The sequence below is a fragment of the Lonchura striata genome, chromosome 1 (genome assembly GCF_050655825.1).
Source record: "Lonchura striata isolate lonStrDom1 chromosome 1, ASM5065582v1, whole genome shotgun sequence".
Classification (NCBI taxonomy): domain Eukaryota; kingdom Metazoa; phylum Chordata; class Aves; order Passeriformes; family Estrildidae; genus Lonchura; species Lonchura striata.
In genome coordinates, this window is record NC_140703.1 from 61,951,320 (window position 1) to 61,967,351 (window position 16,032).

The following is a 16,032-nucleotide window of genomic DNA, read 5'->3' on the forward strand; positions in this document are numbered from 1 at the left end:
GAAATCAGCGGAAATACCAATGTAATGTAAGCATAAATGCCATTAATAAATCACAGGCCCAGCACATAACTTCACACAGCAATTCCCAGCAAGATTGTCCCAATCGATAATAAATACACAACTCCTCTGAATTTGCTAATTCGTTTTTGAGCAGTATGGACGCACTCCCTAATTTCAAAGTGCTGTCCTCTAACTCTTTGTTCTATGTAAAGTACACATTTGGACATGCTAAATTCTCTAATTAGTCTATAAATACTTGACTTTTACCCACTGCTTTGATAATTGCTGGGGAAAGGCCAAAGCGTTTATGGTCAATCAGATGAAGAGGAAAGGAATATGGCCCTTTCAGCGAGTGAAATGTAAGGCATTCTGTGGCAAAGCAGAAGCTATTAGCAGGATCAATATTTCTCCTAGTACCTTAATAAATCATTATATCAAAGAACAGTTGCAGGATGAAGAAAACCTCATTCTACCAACAAGGATGCTTCCAAATCAACAAATAAAACATCATTTAAATTACAAAGACCTAATTGGTGTACAAAGGAAAACGGCAAGCATAGAATACAGCCTCTGATGCTAGGCATGTAAACATTTTAAATCATTAGTGAAGGAAGAAAAGCAGAAAGACAAAGAAACAGCTATGCTAAGAGCTCTCAACGCATAATTTGCAAATTGGTAAATATTCATGAATCCACCCCACCATAGCTGACTGATGGCACCATGTTTGGTGTAGATATCATAAGTGGCAGAAACAGAAGAGCACCTGGCAAACAGGATGGCCTTTGATATCTTTATTACTGACTGAAAAAGAATCCCCTTGCTGCTATTTGCATTGAGGCATTTTCCTCTGCCCCTCCTTAGCTAGCAAATAATCAGCTAAGATTTGTAAACATTAGAATGAGAGAAGGGAAGAGATATTCTAATGGCTACTTTCAAGTAAGGGAACATCTCCTCTCACCAGACATTGCTTACAGCCACCATCATACGTACCCACAAAGCCCTCTTAGCCACGTGACATAAATCAGAGTTTTGTCCAAGAAAACCACTATCATTTCCTGCACAGTAGGTAAACCTCCTACACATAAACATATACATGTGTACATATATGTGCACAAATATAGGGCTGTGAAAAGAAGACAAAGCTCATGGTGTTGCAAACCTACATATTGCTATGGAGCACACTTCTTCACTGCTTGTGAGAAGCCACTAGCACTTTTTTTGGAAATGCCAACTCACAGTACTTTTGTTTTATGGTGTAACCTTTTGATCTAATAGAGAAATTACATAACCTAGTGGGGAAAGAGCCACTAGAGAAACAACTCCTTGGGCTCCTCCAGGAGAAAAATGTAATATACTGTTGTAAGCAGCATTTGGGTTTATTCTTTTGTTTCAGTAATCTGGTTTTAGCACTTTATTGAAGGAATATTACAGAAAAGAAAATGATTCTCCGTTGTTCAATCACTACTTTGGATTCCTGTCAGAGCTTTGGAAGCTTGTTCCTAATTTATTCGGAGGCAAAATCGTTGCCTTTGTGAAGAAGAATTATCTGTTGAAGGAATTTCATTTTGGAATTCACAGTGGGTACTCTTTGGTTCTCCAGTTCCTATTTCATAAGCTTCTAATTCCATAGATGTGATACTTTAGAAGGTCAATTGTCATATGTCTGGAAAGCTGACAAGAAAGTAAACAATGCCAAACAGAAAAGGAGAAGGAGCATCCTGTTGCTACATGATATCTCCTCACCCCACTTCAAAGCAGCAGAGATTTTACCCACCTATCAAAATTCTCTGGAAAAGCAGAGTTTTGGCCATATGGCAATAGACCTTACATGGTTCTGGCCATCTGCATTTCCAACATATGACCAGCTCTTTCAGTTAAATAAGTATAAAAATGGACAGTGCCTAAGCTTTCCATGCTCCCAACTCTCTACAGAGATGTATTTATTTCTCACACTGTAATTTATTCTGGAAAGGAGAATGGATCAGTGTCTCTATAAGTTATACCTTGAATCAGTTTGTTGGCTGATCCTCCTGTTGTAGAAAACATATCAATTACAGAGCATAAGATACAAACTTTAGCAGTAAGGAAACTGCTCTATTTCATATACTTAACTGCCTATAGGCATCCCAAGAGTTCTTCATCTCTTCCTGAGGAGATCACGTATTCCTCAGCTCATCTCATGCCTGCTAACACACATCAACATAATTTCTATGGTAGCATCTCAGGACTATTTCATAAAGCAATTGGAAATACCCTTTTTTCCAACATCCCAACGTATTACTTTTTGCTTGGCACGTATCAGCTTTGTGGACTGTAAACCTCTCAAAGCAGGGACTACTCCTATTTGTTTATGTCCTTAGTGGCCTAAAGGCATTATCAGCTTTATTCATCAAATTATCAGCAGCTGAGGGGATCACTGTGAGCATGACCCAAACTTCAGTGTTCACGTCCAACAGGACCACAGGGGGAAGGCTAATGAAGTCTGTGTGCCCTTTCAATTCTATTATCATAAAAGTCTTTCTTTTTCCAGTACAGTAAAAAGATGGACTAGCTCTTCAAATAAATAACCAGGAGAGACTGGGATGGTGGCAAATGTATTCAGCAAAGATTCAGAATTTTCTTATTCTTGTGAGCCTGAACAATTAATTAACAGCTTCCTTCTTTGTCATTAATTTTGTTGCCATAGTAGCCTCTGTAAGTAGTTTCTAACAAACAAGGAAGATTTATCTGTCACACTCTAAATCGATCAGAAAATGAATGATTTCACATTAATTTCTGTTTGATAATGATGGGTAAAGCACAGTGAATCATTACAACAGTGTTTTATGAGAAGTTAACATGTCTGTTATCTTAAAAAGCAATCCTAAAGAACAGGCCCAGAGATTAAAAGTGAAGTGCCAGTTCTATGTAAACAAAATACTGTTTTCATTAAGAAATAACAACAATTTATAAATAATAAATAGAAAATAAAAAGTTTCTAGATTTTTTTCAACTCCAATTAAGCATATTTTGCTTAGATATAAACACTTCCATGCAATATTTTCTGCTCCAAATTCACAGCTGATGACAAAACATGGAGAAAAACACTGTAAGAGAATTTCCTAAAAAATGGAGTTAAAATTAATGAGTTTAAACAAAGGAATTTTCTTCTACTTTAGGCTACTTGATTTGTAAAAATAACAGCAATCCACAAGGGATAAAGCAGGGTGGGTAGGTACATGTCTGCAGACTAAATTCAGACTAAGTTCTGACGATCATCATGTGCCATGGGTTTGGACATGTTTAGAGAACTGCAGGCTGCAACCTGAAAATTGGATCAATATGTTTCTTGCCTGATAAATTCCAGGAGGGAGATAACAGGTGCATTATTGGAGAAGATTGTTGTTGCCTTTCTTCTAGAGGACAAGGTGACAGATTCTCTTAAAGTGGTAATGGCTCTTTGCTTCTTCACCAAACAATGCTTTGAAAAGGAATGTAGTTTCAAATCTTGTCCTATCTATAACCTGTCTCAGCTGGAGTGGGGTCCAGGGAAGAGTTGGCAATATAATCAAATTACTCAGATTTCCTTGATTAAGCAGCTAGTAATAATCCCAAGGGCAAAATGCTCAAGTCACATCAGTCAAGACTTTCCATGAAGGAAAACAAAACAAACACGAAGGCAATGGGACTTACGTTCCTCATACTTGTCATTTTCCCCAGGCAAGCCAATGTGGCCTTGAATTTTTTGTCATACTCTTGATACCCAAAGTAATTGACTCAGCTACAGACCACAACACAGTTAAATCTTATTGAGATCAAACTCTTTTGTTCTTTATCTCACCTCCTGGAAAATCAAAAGTGAAAATTTTTGGTCATCTCCTATATTGAACAAGGAATATGAACAAGAAAGTACTGGGGAGATCACATAGTCATAAAAGCTGAGATTCCACAAATAGAGAAGAACGTCATGACATCAAGCACACCCAAAACTTTCAATTTCTAGTAAAAACGTTTCCATCAGTTTACAAATTCACTTTTTTTATTGTTCAGTTTCTCTCCTGGGACTGGCTCCTATAAGTTACCACACTGTGGAGATAAAACATAGAAATAAGGGGACTACAGGGCATGGTATTGCGTCTGGAAACAGCTCTGCACTGAGGGATATAAAGTTCTTGATGTCGGTAAGCAGCACAGGGCCTTGCTTCTGACCCATTCCCTCCTCCACCACATTCCCCTAACCATCTCAGTTCAATCATTTGCCTGGCTATACCCAAACCCATACTAGGGTCAGTAAAAAAAAAAATCATTTAAAAAATGGTTCTTTTAACATGAATCATTTCTCAGTTCCCACTTACAAAGAATCTGCTGAGCCTTTAAGCTCTGCCAAAGGGAGGGCAGCCTCTGGTGATGAGTGCAGAAATGAGAGCTGGAAGGCAGTATGCTCCCAGATCAGATCTGTGTAATACAGTATCGAAACAATATAAAAATGCAGTCTAAGCACAAAGAGCAAGTCTGATTGTCATTCACTGTGGTTATTTTTAACTGAACCTCTGCCTGTCCATCTATTACACCTTTCCTGACACAATAGGGGCAGTAGCAAATCTGAACCCACTTTTGAGCCAGCATAAAAGTTGGAGAGAAGTCACAAGAGGTAATTTCATCACTGGAAGTTTAATGAAAACCAGCAGCCGGACGGTGAAGCTGCACACAGACTGCTGCCCAGGGAGAGGGAGGCAGGCAGAGCAGCCAAGGTGGGCAGGTGTGGGCAGCCCTGCCAGCTGGCACCGACGCGCCTCCACAGCACACGCTGTCCCTCACCCGCAGAGACCTGACGGGTGGCTGAGAAACTGAGGTGAGACTTTTAGGGGACAGGGGACGTTAATCCATTGAAGGAGGCTTCTTCTCAGCTCACAGAGTACTCTGTTTCCAGGGCTCTGTGGTGCTTTAAATGTTGTGCAGTCTGCCATAGCATTGTGTTCTGTTCTGTGTTGGAGGCAACTGGAAGCCATGTAAACTCACCAGCAGCACAAAGGCCAAGTCGACTGTGTTGAGTCAGAGCTAATGAACATTGCCAATCATGGCAATTTCTGAGCTTGTACTCAGCATCTTGCTAACTGTGCTACACAGCTTCTGGCTGGCTTGGAAAATGGACAAAGGAACTCTTCCACTGTGTAAACCCTTAGCCATAGGTCTATGGGCTCTCACTGAGCACCTGAATCCTGGTAGACTGAAATATAAACCAAAGATTTCAACTTTGAGGGAAATTCTGCAGAGTGGAATACAAGTAGAGAACTAAGTGAGGAAAAGCCTCTGAACAAGCCACAGGCTGCTAAGTCAAAACCCTCTACTTTGATTCAGGTCCACAGCCTTAAGCATATCACACATTGTGAGACTATCAGCAGCCAAGTGAATCTTCAGAATACACAGTGAAACACTTCCAAAGACACAAAATGTTCTCATAAAGGACATCCATGTTGACTTGTGGAGATTTTTTACTACTTTAAGACTTTAAAAGACTATATTGCATTTGGCTATCCAACATTGACTTTTTTTCCTGAAAGCCCATCCTGTGGCACTGCAAGTTGCCTGCTGATTGTATGGCTCTTGACAGAGACAAACTTCCTGGATAGAAATCCCAACTCACTTCAACCTACACACAGAGCCACAGGGGCGGAAAAATCAAAGATGCGTTAATGGTGGAAGGTTTGCAGGAGTGACCATCTGGAGGCAAAGGCCTCTAGCATTAAAGAGGAATGTTCCTGGAAGGATTATAGAAAGATCAGAAGTTCAAAATGCTTCGTGCCTCAGAACACGAGAACAACCAGGTCTCTCCGTATATCTACACTTCATTGGGAACAGATAGAGCGTTTGATTGATCTCACTCATGTGTGACAGACATAAGAGCCTGACAGGAGCTGGTCTGCAAAACTTTGGCCAGGATTTCAGAAATATTGCTGAATAGTTCACACAACCCTCCCCCCCACAAAAAAAAAAAAAACAACAACAACAACAACAACAAAAAAACAAACAAAACCCACAAAAAATACACTAAACAAACAAACAACCCACAAAAAACAAAGGAATACTGGGCAACGGCTTAAGAACTCATTGCAGAATAAAGTATGTCCTTAACCTGTTACTCTGTAATCATCTCTTCTCCCCTTATTTCCCTGTCACCTCAAAAGAGTTAAAAAGCTGGGTGAAGAGAGCAACACTCTGGACTGACAGGAATACAGAACATCATTTTTAACTAAAGTGAATTAGTGGACCTAAAACATTAAAGCATTATAAAGCAATTAAGTGTCCTTTAAGCAAAACACATTATATCAGTCAATTTTACAAAGAGGGTGCCATATTTCCATCAGTCCTCTCCTTGATTTAACACTTGATCTTTGCATTCAAGATCCTTGGTCCCTCTGAAATGTTTTCTTTTATTCTCTTTAGTACTTGTTCTTGTTTCAGTGAGATCGGGTCAGATTTTCTCTGAGACTGTAAGCATAAGGACATCTGAGTACAACCTGTCAATACTATCATAATTACCTTCAACTGCTCTTGTAATTCTAGTGCCTCTATGAAGCCCCATATTAGGAAAATTGTCCTTCAATGCCCTTCATCTAGTCTGTGTAACATTTTTGTGTACTTTTGTTAGGGGCTGTAAAGGCAGGAAAATTTCCTTTAGAAAACCACTAAGTGCAATAGTAATAAACCACTACCAGCAAGAGGGAGAAGAGAGTTGGTTTGCCACACATCAGGAAGAAAAGCTATTTGAAGGATCAGTGGTAATCACAAGCTTCAACAGTCACTATCACGTATCTTTGAATATCTTATTAGAAATATAAAGGAGAATGTTATCTACAAGACACAAAGGGGATCCTTTATTACTTTGTTTTGGAAAGAGCTCAACCATAACCTTAGGTGAAGTATTGGATGCCGCATTTTAAGGAGGATGTAACTGACTGACAGTGATTACTCTTAAAAACATGGCAAAAATGAAGGAATAGTTTGTTGATTATTGCAAAGAAGACAAAACTTGAGGAAACATGACAAAACACACCAAAAAATTTCAAATAAGAAAATTACAAGAACAAAGGAATAACCTATTCCTCTTCATTGCAGGTAAGAGAGAAGTAGCTTCCAAGTTAAAAGAAAAAAAAAAAGAATTTTTCTAGTTGCAAGGAAAATTAGGCATTGGAATGAATTGCTCAGAGAATCTCCATCAGTGAGACCTTCAGAAATGGGTCAGCCACAGCTCTAATGGGAAGTGTCAGTACAAGTGATACAGCTGCAGGACCCTCAAGCTACTTCCTAATTTTCTAGGATAGTTCTAGGAAAAAAAACCTGTGGCTACTTAGATGAAGAACATTTTTTTTTTTTTTAGTTCTAGGATATTTTGAGCAATAGTATGTATTACCTTTTCCTTAGTTAATTTTTAACAGAGTTCTGAAGGCCCAGAGTTAAAGAGTAGCTTGAACCAAGACATTCTTTCATCTTTCTACTTTAATTTTTGCTGTTTGAGCAAAGTTGGCCAAGATTCCTCAGATTCTCATAGCACTTCTTGAACTCAATATTCGGTGGTCATTTGGGGATTTTTTTCTGAATGCGGGATCTATGATATTAAGTAGGAGCACATTCTTTCCTGAATGGTTGCCTACAGTCATTTTTGGGTCTTTTCTTCCACATAGTCAATTAAAGTTGACACTGCTTCCTTTAAGTTTTGCTTTTTGATTATTATTGGTTAGTTTTTTTAACTGGTGGCATCTAATAATCACTTCCTCTGTATTTTCCCTTTTCTGAAGTGATTACTGCACCTATAAACCTGAGTCATTCTGAAGCACTATACTTTGTGATTCTCCGTCTCAGAAGCACTGTATGTGCCACACCTCCACCTAGAAAGAAGGCTGGAACCTTACCAAAATCAAGACTTTGCCTTACTATTACTTATGATATTGATTTGACTTTGCTCACTTTTGAGTTCTGAAGATGAACAAAGCTTGGTCCTAAACTAAGCTGGCGTTGAAGAGTTTTTATAAGGCTGACAAAAAGGAGCTGAATACTTATCACAGGCAGTTTCCAATGCTGATAGCATTGGGAATATATTAATCGCAGGATCAAACCTGCCATCATTCAGAAATTATGTTGCCAGCAGGATGAGAGTAGTGACCCTCCCCCTGCACTCAGCACTGTTGAGGCCACACGTCAAGTGCTGTGTTCTGCTCTGAACCCCTCAAGTGCTGGGGCATGTCCAGTGAAGAGCAAGGAAGAGAGTGAAAGTTCTAGAGCACAAGTCCTATGAGGAGTGGCTGAGGGAGATGCGGTTGTTTATCCTGGAAGAGGCTCAGGGAGATCTTATTGGTCTCTACAACTGTCTGAAGGGAAGTTGTTCTGAGGTGGGATCAATCTCTTCTCCCAAATAACAAGTGACAGGACAAAAAGAAATGGCCTCAAGTTATACCAGGGGAGGTTTAGCTTGGATATTAGAGGAAATTCTTCATTAGAAGAGTTGTCCAGTAAATAGAATAGGTTGCCCAGGGAAAATAGTGGAGTTACCATCCCTGGAGGTACATAAAGGATGTGTAAATGTGGCACTTAGGGACATGGTTTAGTGGTGGACTCAGCAGTGATGGGATAAGGGTTGGACTTGATGATCTTAATGGTCTTTTTCAACCTAAATTATTCTAAGATTCTATTTGTGCCCATGCAAACTAATTCCAAAAAACCCTTTAATGTTTACTATTTGAACAGGTTGCCTTTTTTCATACTTCAGCTAAAAAGCAGGAGAAATGTTCATTTTGATTGGTGCTTGGCCATATGAACAATCCTTGTTTTCCTTGTTATCTCTTCATATTTCACTGCTGTTTCTAGAGACTTGAACAGTGGTGACAGCAGATTTTTCCTCTCAGCTGGAGAAGATGTTTTAACTGCCTTTCAGAAGCAAAATCAATTCATATCTTTCTGTATATGGCAACAGACTCTCACTGGAGCTGTAGCTTATGACTTTTATCTTATTGTGACACCTGCTTTGGTCAAGGGGATTACTCCTCCCGGAAGGTGTCAATACTGATGGTGCTCGGTTGAACAGCTGTCCTCCCTCTTCTATTATTATTATTCATGACGTGTGATTGATTCGTCTGAGAGCCTTAGGGATAAAAAACCTAGCAGTTCTTTGCTGTCTTTCTTTTAGAGGGGCCTAATGGACAATTATTGTTTCTGAAATGTGCTGCGGCCACCATTTCACCTCATCTATTGTTCAGCTATCTCTGTGCAGGCAGAATGTGGGCAATGAAAAGGTGCAAGATGTGCCATTATCCATATGCTGAGAACCATCAGTTGCACACTTAGTGCTTCTCCAACAGCGTCATTCATTACCCAATATCACAATGAAAGAGTTTAACTGATGGAAGAGAGAGAAGGCACTAGCAGTGACTCCACTTAGACACAGCTGAGGCATAATATGGATTGGGGTCATTTTGTCTGAGGGTTTAGCTCCATAACTAATTACTGAACTTTTAAATTCTGGGCTTATTGTACATAATTTGTATTATCTGAAAGTCATATTGACTATATTCAGTTTCTTAATGGTGGCACCTGTATCAAGAATTTAGCAACACATGGAAGGTGAAGACAGGAAAAACTATTTTAAATGGGACCTGTAAGATCTGAAAATGTTTATTCTGAAAAATAGAGAAACAGCTTAAATCAGATACAATGTAAAATCATTTGCCCTTCTAATATTTGAAAGATTACCATAAAGAAAGTTACGTTCAACTGTTCTCTAGCTTCACTATACATAAGACACCAAAATGCTTCCTTATGAAGCAAATAGAGCATAATGTGAATTTTAGAAATACCCACGTGTTGTGTAGGTCTGGAAAAGACTACATGGGGTGGCACTGAAAAATTCCTCACTGGAAGATTAGATAAACATCTCTCTCTGATTATCTAGACAAGTCTTGCTGGTAGTGAAGGCAAATGAACCAAATTATCTTTGGTGTCTCTAAGGTGTTCTTGACCATTGACACTAAAGACATCCCTTCCTTTTATGTTTTGCCTCAGGAATTAAGATCAGCAGAGTATTATCAAAGTGCCACTTTAAAGCAGAAGATGATGGCACCAGAGTGATGCAAGTAAAGTGCCTTACTCCTAATCTGAGCTTATGAAACCTTTGCTTAATTTTCAGGAGTCCTCAACTGGTTTCCCATTCTTTTGGGAAGTAGCTATCATTAAACAACAGGGAAGTATTTAAGGATGTTTCTAGACTGTTCCTCCAGCAGAGGAGGTACTCACAACTATTCCTAGAAATATCTTGAAAAGAACTCAAAACATAAAATCCAGCAGAAGCTCACTCTGCTGTCTGGGTTTGTTGCTGGTTTGTTTCCCCTGCATACATATGAATTTCAGTCTCTTGCAGTTCCTCTGGCCACAGCTCTTACTCAGGTGAGCACACTGCCATTCTAGATTTTCCCATAATAACTAGTTCTGTGGCTTGCTATGGGCAACAAAAAATCAGACCTGGATGGTAACAGATACTCTGAGCCACCATTCAAAAATGAAAATAACAAATACATATAAAATCATTGAATTGTTGAGGTTGGAAAAGGCCTCCAAGATCATCAAGTCCAACTGTTAACCCAGCATGGCCATGTTTTCCACCATATCCCTAAGTGCCTCATGCCCATATTTTTGGACACTTTCAGGAATGGTGACTCCACCATCTTCCTGGACAACCTGTTCCAGTGCTGTTCCAATCCTTTCCATGAAGAAATTTTTCTTAATATCCAATCTAAACCTTCCCTGGTGCAACTTGAGGCTGTTTCCTCTCACCCCACTGCTTGTTACATGGGAGAAGAGATGAACTCTCACTTCACTACACCCTCCTTACAGACAGTTGTAGAGAGTGATAAGGTCTCCCCTGAGCCTCCTTTTTTTTCAAACACCCCCAGCTCCCCCAATCACTCCTTACAAGACTTGTGCTCAAGTCCTTGCACCAGCTCATTGTGTTTATAATTAGGTTGCACATAAGACTCATGATTTGGACACAAGAGTCTTTACAAAATCACAGTCTTGTTTGGATTTCTGTTCTAATAACAAACAATTCTCCCTGCATGGCAGCTTTTTGAGATTCACTTCCCCCACTTTCCCATTTTATCTTCCTGTATTTCCTTCAAGCATCTTGCTTACAGATTTTCTCTGGCTACCAAACTATTTTGTTTCCACCTTTTCAATAATTCATATATATGCATCAAATGCACACATAGCATGTTTCCAGGCAATAACATCTCCTTTCCTTCCTGTCTCTTTGTAGCCAGGTAATTTACATGTAAGATGCACAAAGATAACCATTCTCCTTCACAGTCCTGTTTTGTGCACCAGCTCCCTCCGCTTTCTCATTGCAATCCTCCACTGGAGCCTCTGGTGGGACAGCTGAGCCCTGAGCAAAGCCTGGTGGCACAGAGAGTTTGGCCCTTCCAGCAACATGGCTTTAAGGCATGGCTGCATTTTTATCCAGGGCAGCAGCAGGTCCATGTGCAGCACCATGTGGAGATCAAAGCTACAGTTGCCATGATTACCAGCTAAAGTGGAAGAGTGTCCTCCCTAGACTCTTACTCTCCCTTCTCCCTTTCCCTCCTATGTTTTTTGACAGATTTGTGTTTTGCCAGTTGTGATTTCTTCACTTGAGAAGCAGCAAGGCAACAGAGCAGTGCTCCCCCCACCAAGCTTCCCCAGGAGCCAGCCCACGCTACCCACAGCCCACGCTGACCATGTGCCCAGGAGTTTGTAACAGGAGGACAGGGCAGAGGAACCCAGCCCCAGGAGTCAGAGCCTCCTCATCCCAAGTGGTGGCCATGAACTGTTTTGACCACTTTGTTATTCTCTGCTCCCTGTAAAACCACGATACTTGTTTCACCACAGGAGTGTCAAGGGCAAAGGTTTGAGGACACCCCAAGAGGTATTTAGTGACCCCAACAGAAAACTTTAGAAACTTGAGCAAATTAATAAAACTCCAACAAAGCAATAACAAGTCATAAAGATCTCAGGAAAAAAGAGGCCTCTTTGGGGAATAAGTTGAGGGATCAGATGCAGGAAATAAACAAGAGATTAAGAAAGCAAGAGGAAAGATACTCACAAATGACAAAAAAAACTCTTGAAATTTGCAGTGAAAGACATGGGATTAATGGAAATAGCAGACCCAGGTTAAACTAATTATTTAGCGAGATCACTATCTTGTTTCCTTTCAACATCAATCCCAGACTCTGCAGAGAAGTGGTACAAGAGATACCTACATAGATGCAGAAGCTTCACCCAGACCCCAGAGTGAGGATCAGTGAGTTCAGCCTTCTGCCACTGCTATGAAACTGCTGTAACTTCTTTATAAAGGTATAATATGAAAAATATTATCTGTGATGGCATTCTTATTGATGTAAATATCTATTTCTGGGAATACCTTTGACAATACTTTCCAAGGGGAAATTATACCTTCTATCGCCTTTTCAGTAGAACCATCTTGCCTTTTAATTTAATTGGTTTTCTTTTGCTTCTGCATTATAATGAAGGTACGTCACACCCATACCCAACTACTTTATGCCTCTTAAAATACATACTTTTAACATGTACATATATCAAATGAATCTCATATTTCTCCTTTTTTTAAATGTCACAATACTAATTTGTATGTACATCACAATTTTCCAAGAACTAGACTGCTGAACAAGGGGACTTTTAAAATGTGTTTTAGACAAATGACTTGCCTAAAAATTCTCCGCATGGCAGCTGTTGATTGCATTCGTATCACATTATTAAGACGCAGGCCTAACCTCACTTTGCTTTGGCAATTTTAGCAGTAACTCTTGGAAGGCTTAGGTGAGGCGTGATTCAAGCAACACTCATAGACAGGTCTGGAAAGGATGATTTTATAAAGCTGGTGTTGCTACTAGTAAAGTATGCAAATGCCAACTGTAACTAGTTTTCTCCCTCAATCCAAAATGTCTTCCATGTTTTGCACTTCTTTCTCCCCACCCCCTGTCTAAGAGAACCACAAATTTTGCCTGAAGGGGTATCATCATTAAAGAAAGAAGCAGTGTAGTCAAAGCCTTAGGATGACACAGATCATTCAACAGTTGTTCAATTACAGTGAAAAGCTACTTATTTTTGAACACAGAGCTTTCACTCAACACAGGCCCAAGGCAGCACTATCAGATTGGTATCTGCAGTAGCTCAACCAGTCTGATGCAGCGCTTTCGCTCATTACAGAAGCTGTGCCCTTGTGTGAGGTTTACATCTAGGTTCAAAGAGTTTCTAAAGTGTCTTGGAGCTGTGTTGGCTTTAAAAGTTATTATCATAATAATTTCCAAGAATGAATTAAAAGTTGTTTTGGATACATCTCATCTCCTAAATCCATCTGATTTTGTTTAAAGCTTACAGGCTACTTTCCCTGCAGAATTCCTACAGACTAATAAAACAGTATGTGACTACAGAGCCAACAAGGAAAACAGTAACACCCAAAGCATGCCAAGATAAACCAAGCAAATGAAATACAGTATATTCAAAAATGAACATTTTTTAAAATTATTATTTAGGGCATAGAATTCCTACAGACCCCAAGCGTGAACAATAGCAGGGTATGACCACCCAGATGGAAAAGTTGATTCCCATAGTTTTTTCTTAGCAGATTTCTATTAAAATGCTGTTCAGTACTAGCTTTGAAAGCAGTAAGATATAAATTTTTTCTGTTATATAGCTGCATGGAAAAACATATTGAAATGCAGGGGAGTGTTTTCTACCCTCTAAATCAGAGTGATTGCTGGCCACACTATCATTTCAGTTGACAAGGACGCAGCATTAGCTACAGGCTTCTCACCACTTCTTGCCATGCTGACACAACAGGAGCCAAGCCACTATTATTATGCTCTTTTTACAGTCTCTTAAATATAAACTTTTTTTTTTCATTTTTGTAAACTTTCCATGAACCTGAGCTCCTCCTGACCCAAAAGCCTCAGTAATTCTGCTGATCGTCTGCTAAGTGTGCTTCTGAAAATATCCACAGCTGTAACTGTGGTCAGCTGCTGACATATGAACAACCTGGGTGGAAGCAATCGATTGCAGGGCTTTTTAGGGTAATGAAGCTCCAAAACATACTGAGAGGCATAGCAGTGAGAAGAAAATGACATACAGGCCCAATTCCTTTCTGCAGTTCAACTCTATAAACTGCAATCATTCACTTTGAAGGAAAGACGAATGGGTTACTCTACATCTGTACAACAGTAACAGAATAGAGTTATGTCCTAAGCATCTGGTGAGAAACAAAGTGAATTTTTCACAACACTTTCTCCAGCATAAAATTAGATTCGGCTTGCAGACATTCAAGAGAAAAAAATCAAGTCAGCACAGGGGTCTACATGCTAAAATACTGTCCTGGTTCTAGCCAGGGCAGGGTTAATTTTTGCAGTAGCCTGGTTAGGGTATGGCTAGGACCCAGACCATTATCCTGTACCACCTCAGATTGTCTTCCAAGGAAAGGGGGAAGGACTTGCTTCTGGACTGGGGCAGCATGGCACAGGAAGTGGCATGTATCGTCAGAGATTTCCAGGGGGTCAGCAAGATTTCCTTCTCTTACACACTCTATCATTAGTATTGTTGCTGTTACTGCTAGTTTTCTTGCTTCGTAGCTGTTTCCAATAAATTGTTGTTATCTCAATTCATGATCTTTATCTTTTGTGACTCCCATTTTCCTCACCAGTCCAGGGAGGGAAGGAGAGAACAAGTCAGGGAGAGAGGAGGGGAGTGAGCAACATATAGCTTGGAGTGGTTTCAGTGGGAACACTAAATTGGAGAATACCATTTCTAAACCATGACAAATAGTCAGAACACAATAGAGTTTACAGACCTGTACACAGGAAGGTAACTTCTCAGTGGCCCCATCACAGTATTTCCAAAGGAATGTTACAAATTCTCATGGCCAATCCTGCAAAAAGTGGAAAGTAGAGTTAAAACTAGGAAGTTTCTAAAGGAAAAGCAAATAAAATCAGCTGTCTCCTTGGATACACAATGCTAAAAGTCAGAGTAGAATTGGTCTAGAGGATATTAAACACTTTACTTTACAGGAGCAGCTAGATCATAACAATTATATAAACATAGCAAAATCAAAGTTAAATAAAATGCAAAGTGGTAAGTTGTTTTTAAAAGAAATGTTTTAGGATAAAAATGTAATGAATATATGGAACTGGATTAGCAGAAAAGAGAGAACGGTGCACCAATTTATATTCCCTTTGAACTATCTGTAATACAGTCCATAAAGTACATTTTCAAATATATAGCATATCACAGAATCAGACACTTATTTCTAGCCATGGCACTTCTAGGCTTTTGGGGAAGGAGAGCAGAAATAGTCTAGTGGAATTCTGCTGTGTGACAAAGCATCTACTGGTGGGTTCTGCCCAACATCAACAAACAACTGTTTTTGCTTTAAATGAAGGAAAGAATTTCAGCAGTAAACAAGTGCTTCACATCTTGCATGAATACTTGAAGAGAACCAAAACAAACCTGTCTTTTCACACCTCCTGCAAGTACTATTCCAAGCCAAAATACAAGTCATATCTTGAGATCTATCAGTTGCTAAGTTTTCGATCATGACAGCCATGACACCATGATCATAAGGGATGATGACACACAAGACACTAAAGCTTCCTGTGATACTCCCACCTGGAATCCATGCTCATTATTGTAAGGATAATTATATGGGTATCCCTGAGACCAATTTTTGCACTTTTTGTATAAATATGACCTCTTGCATAAGACATGAAATTTAAAATCATCTCCTTCACGGGTATCATTGAGTCATTCCATTACCTCTGGGACAAATATGAATTATGCATTCTTCGATTCTCTTTAAAATTTAGATGCACAAGGGGACACGGAAAAATCTAAATGGCACTAAAAATATAAAGCATTCAAGAAAGAAACAATAACTTGTATGCTACTAACTGCTGCAGTGCTCTGAAGGCTTCCTGCCTGGTCAAGAAAAGCACATAAAGCACTGAAACGTAACAGCAGGCCTCC

At 39.6% G+C, this 16,032-nt stretch overlaps 1 protein-coding gene across 14 annotated transcripts in view; it reads right to left on the bottom strand.

Annotated features, from left to right (window-relative positions):
- Positions 1-16,032, bottom strand: part of ENOX1 (ecto-NOX disulfide-thiol exchanger 1) — a 355,527-nt gene that overhangs the window by 228,312 nt on the left and 111,183 nt on the right. For all 14 annotated transcript variants that reach the window (XM_085577203.1, XM_077781387.2, XM_085577161.1 and 11 more), the window contains one exon: positions 14,861-14,938. The gene's annotated coding sequence lies outside the window, so the exon portion shown is untranslated. The remainder of the gene's footprint in view (positions 1-14,860; positions 14,939-16,032) is intronic.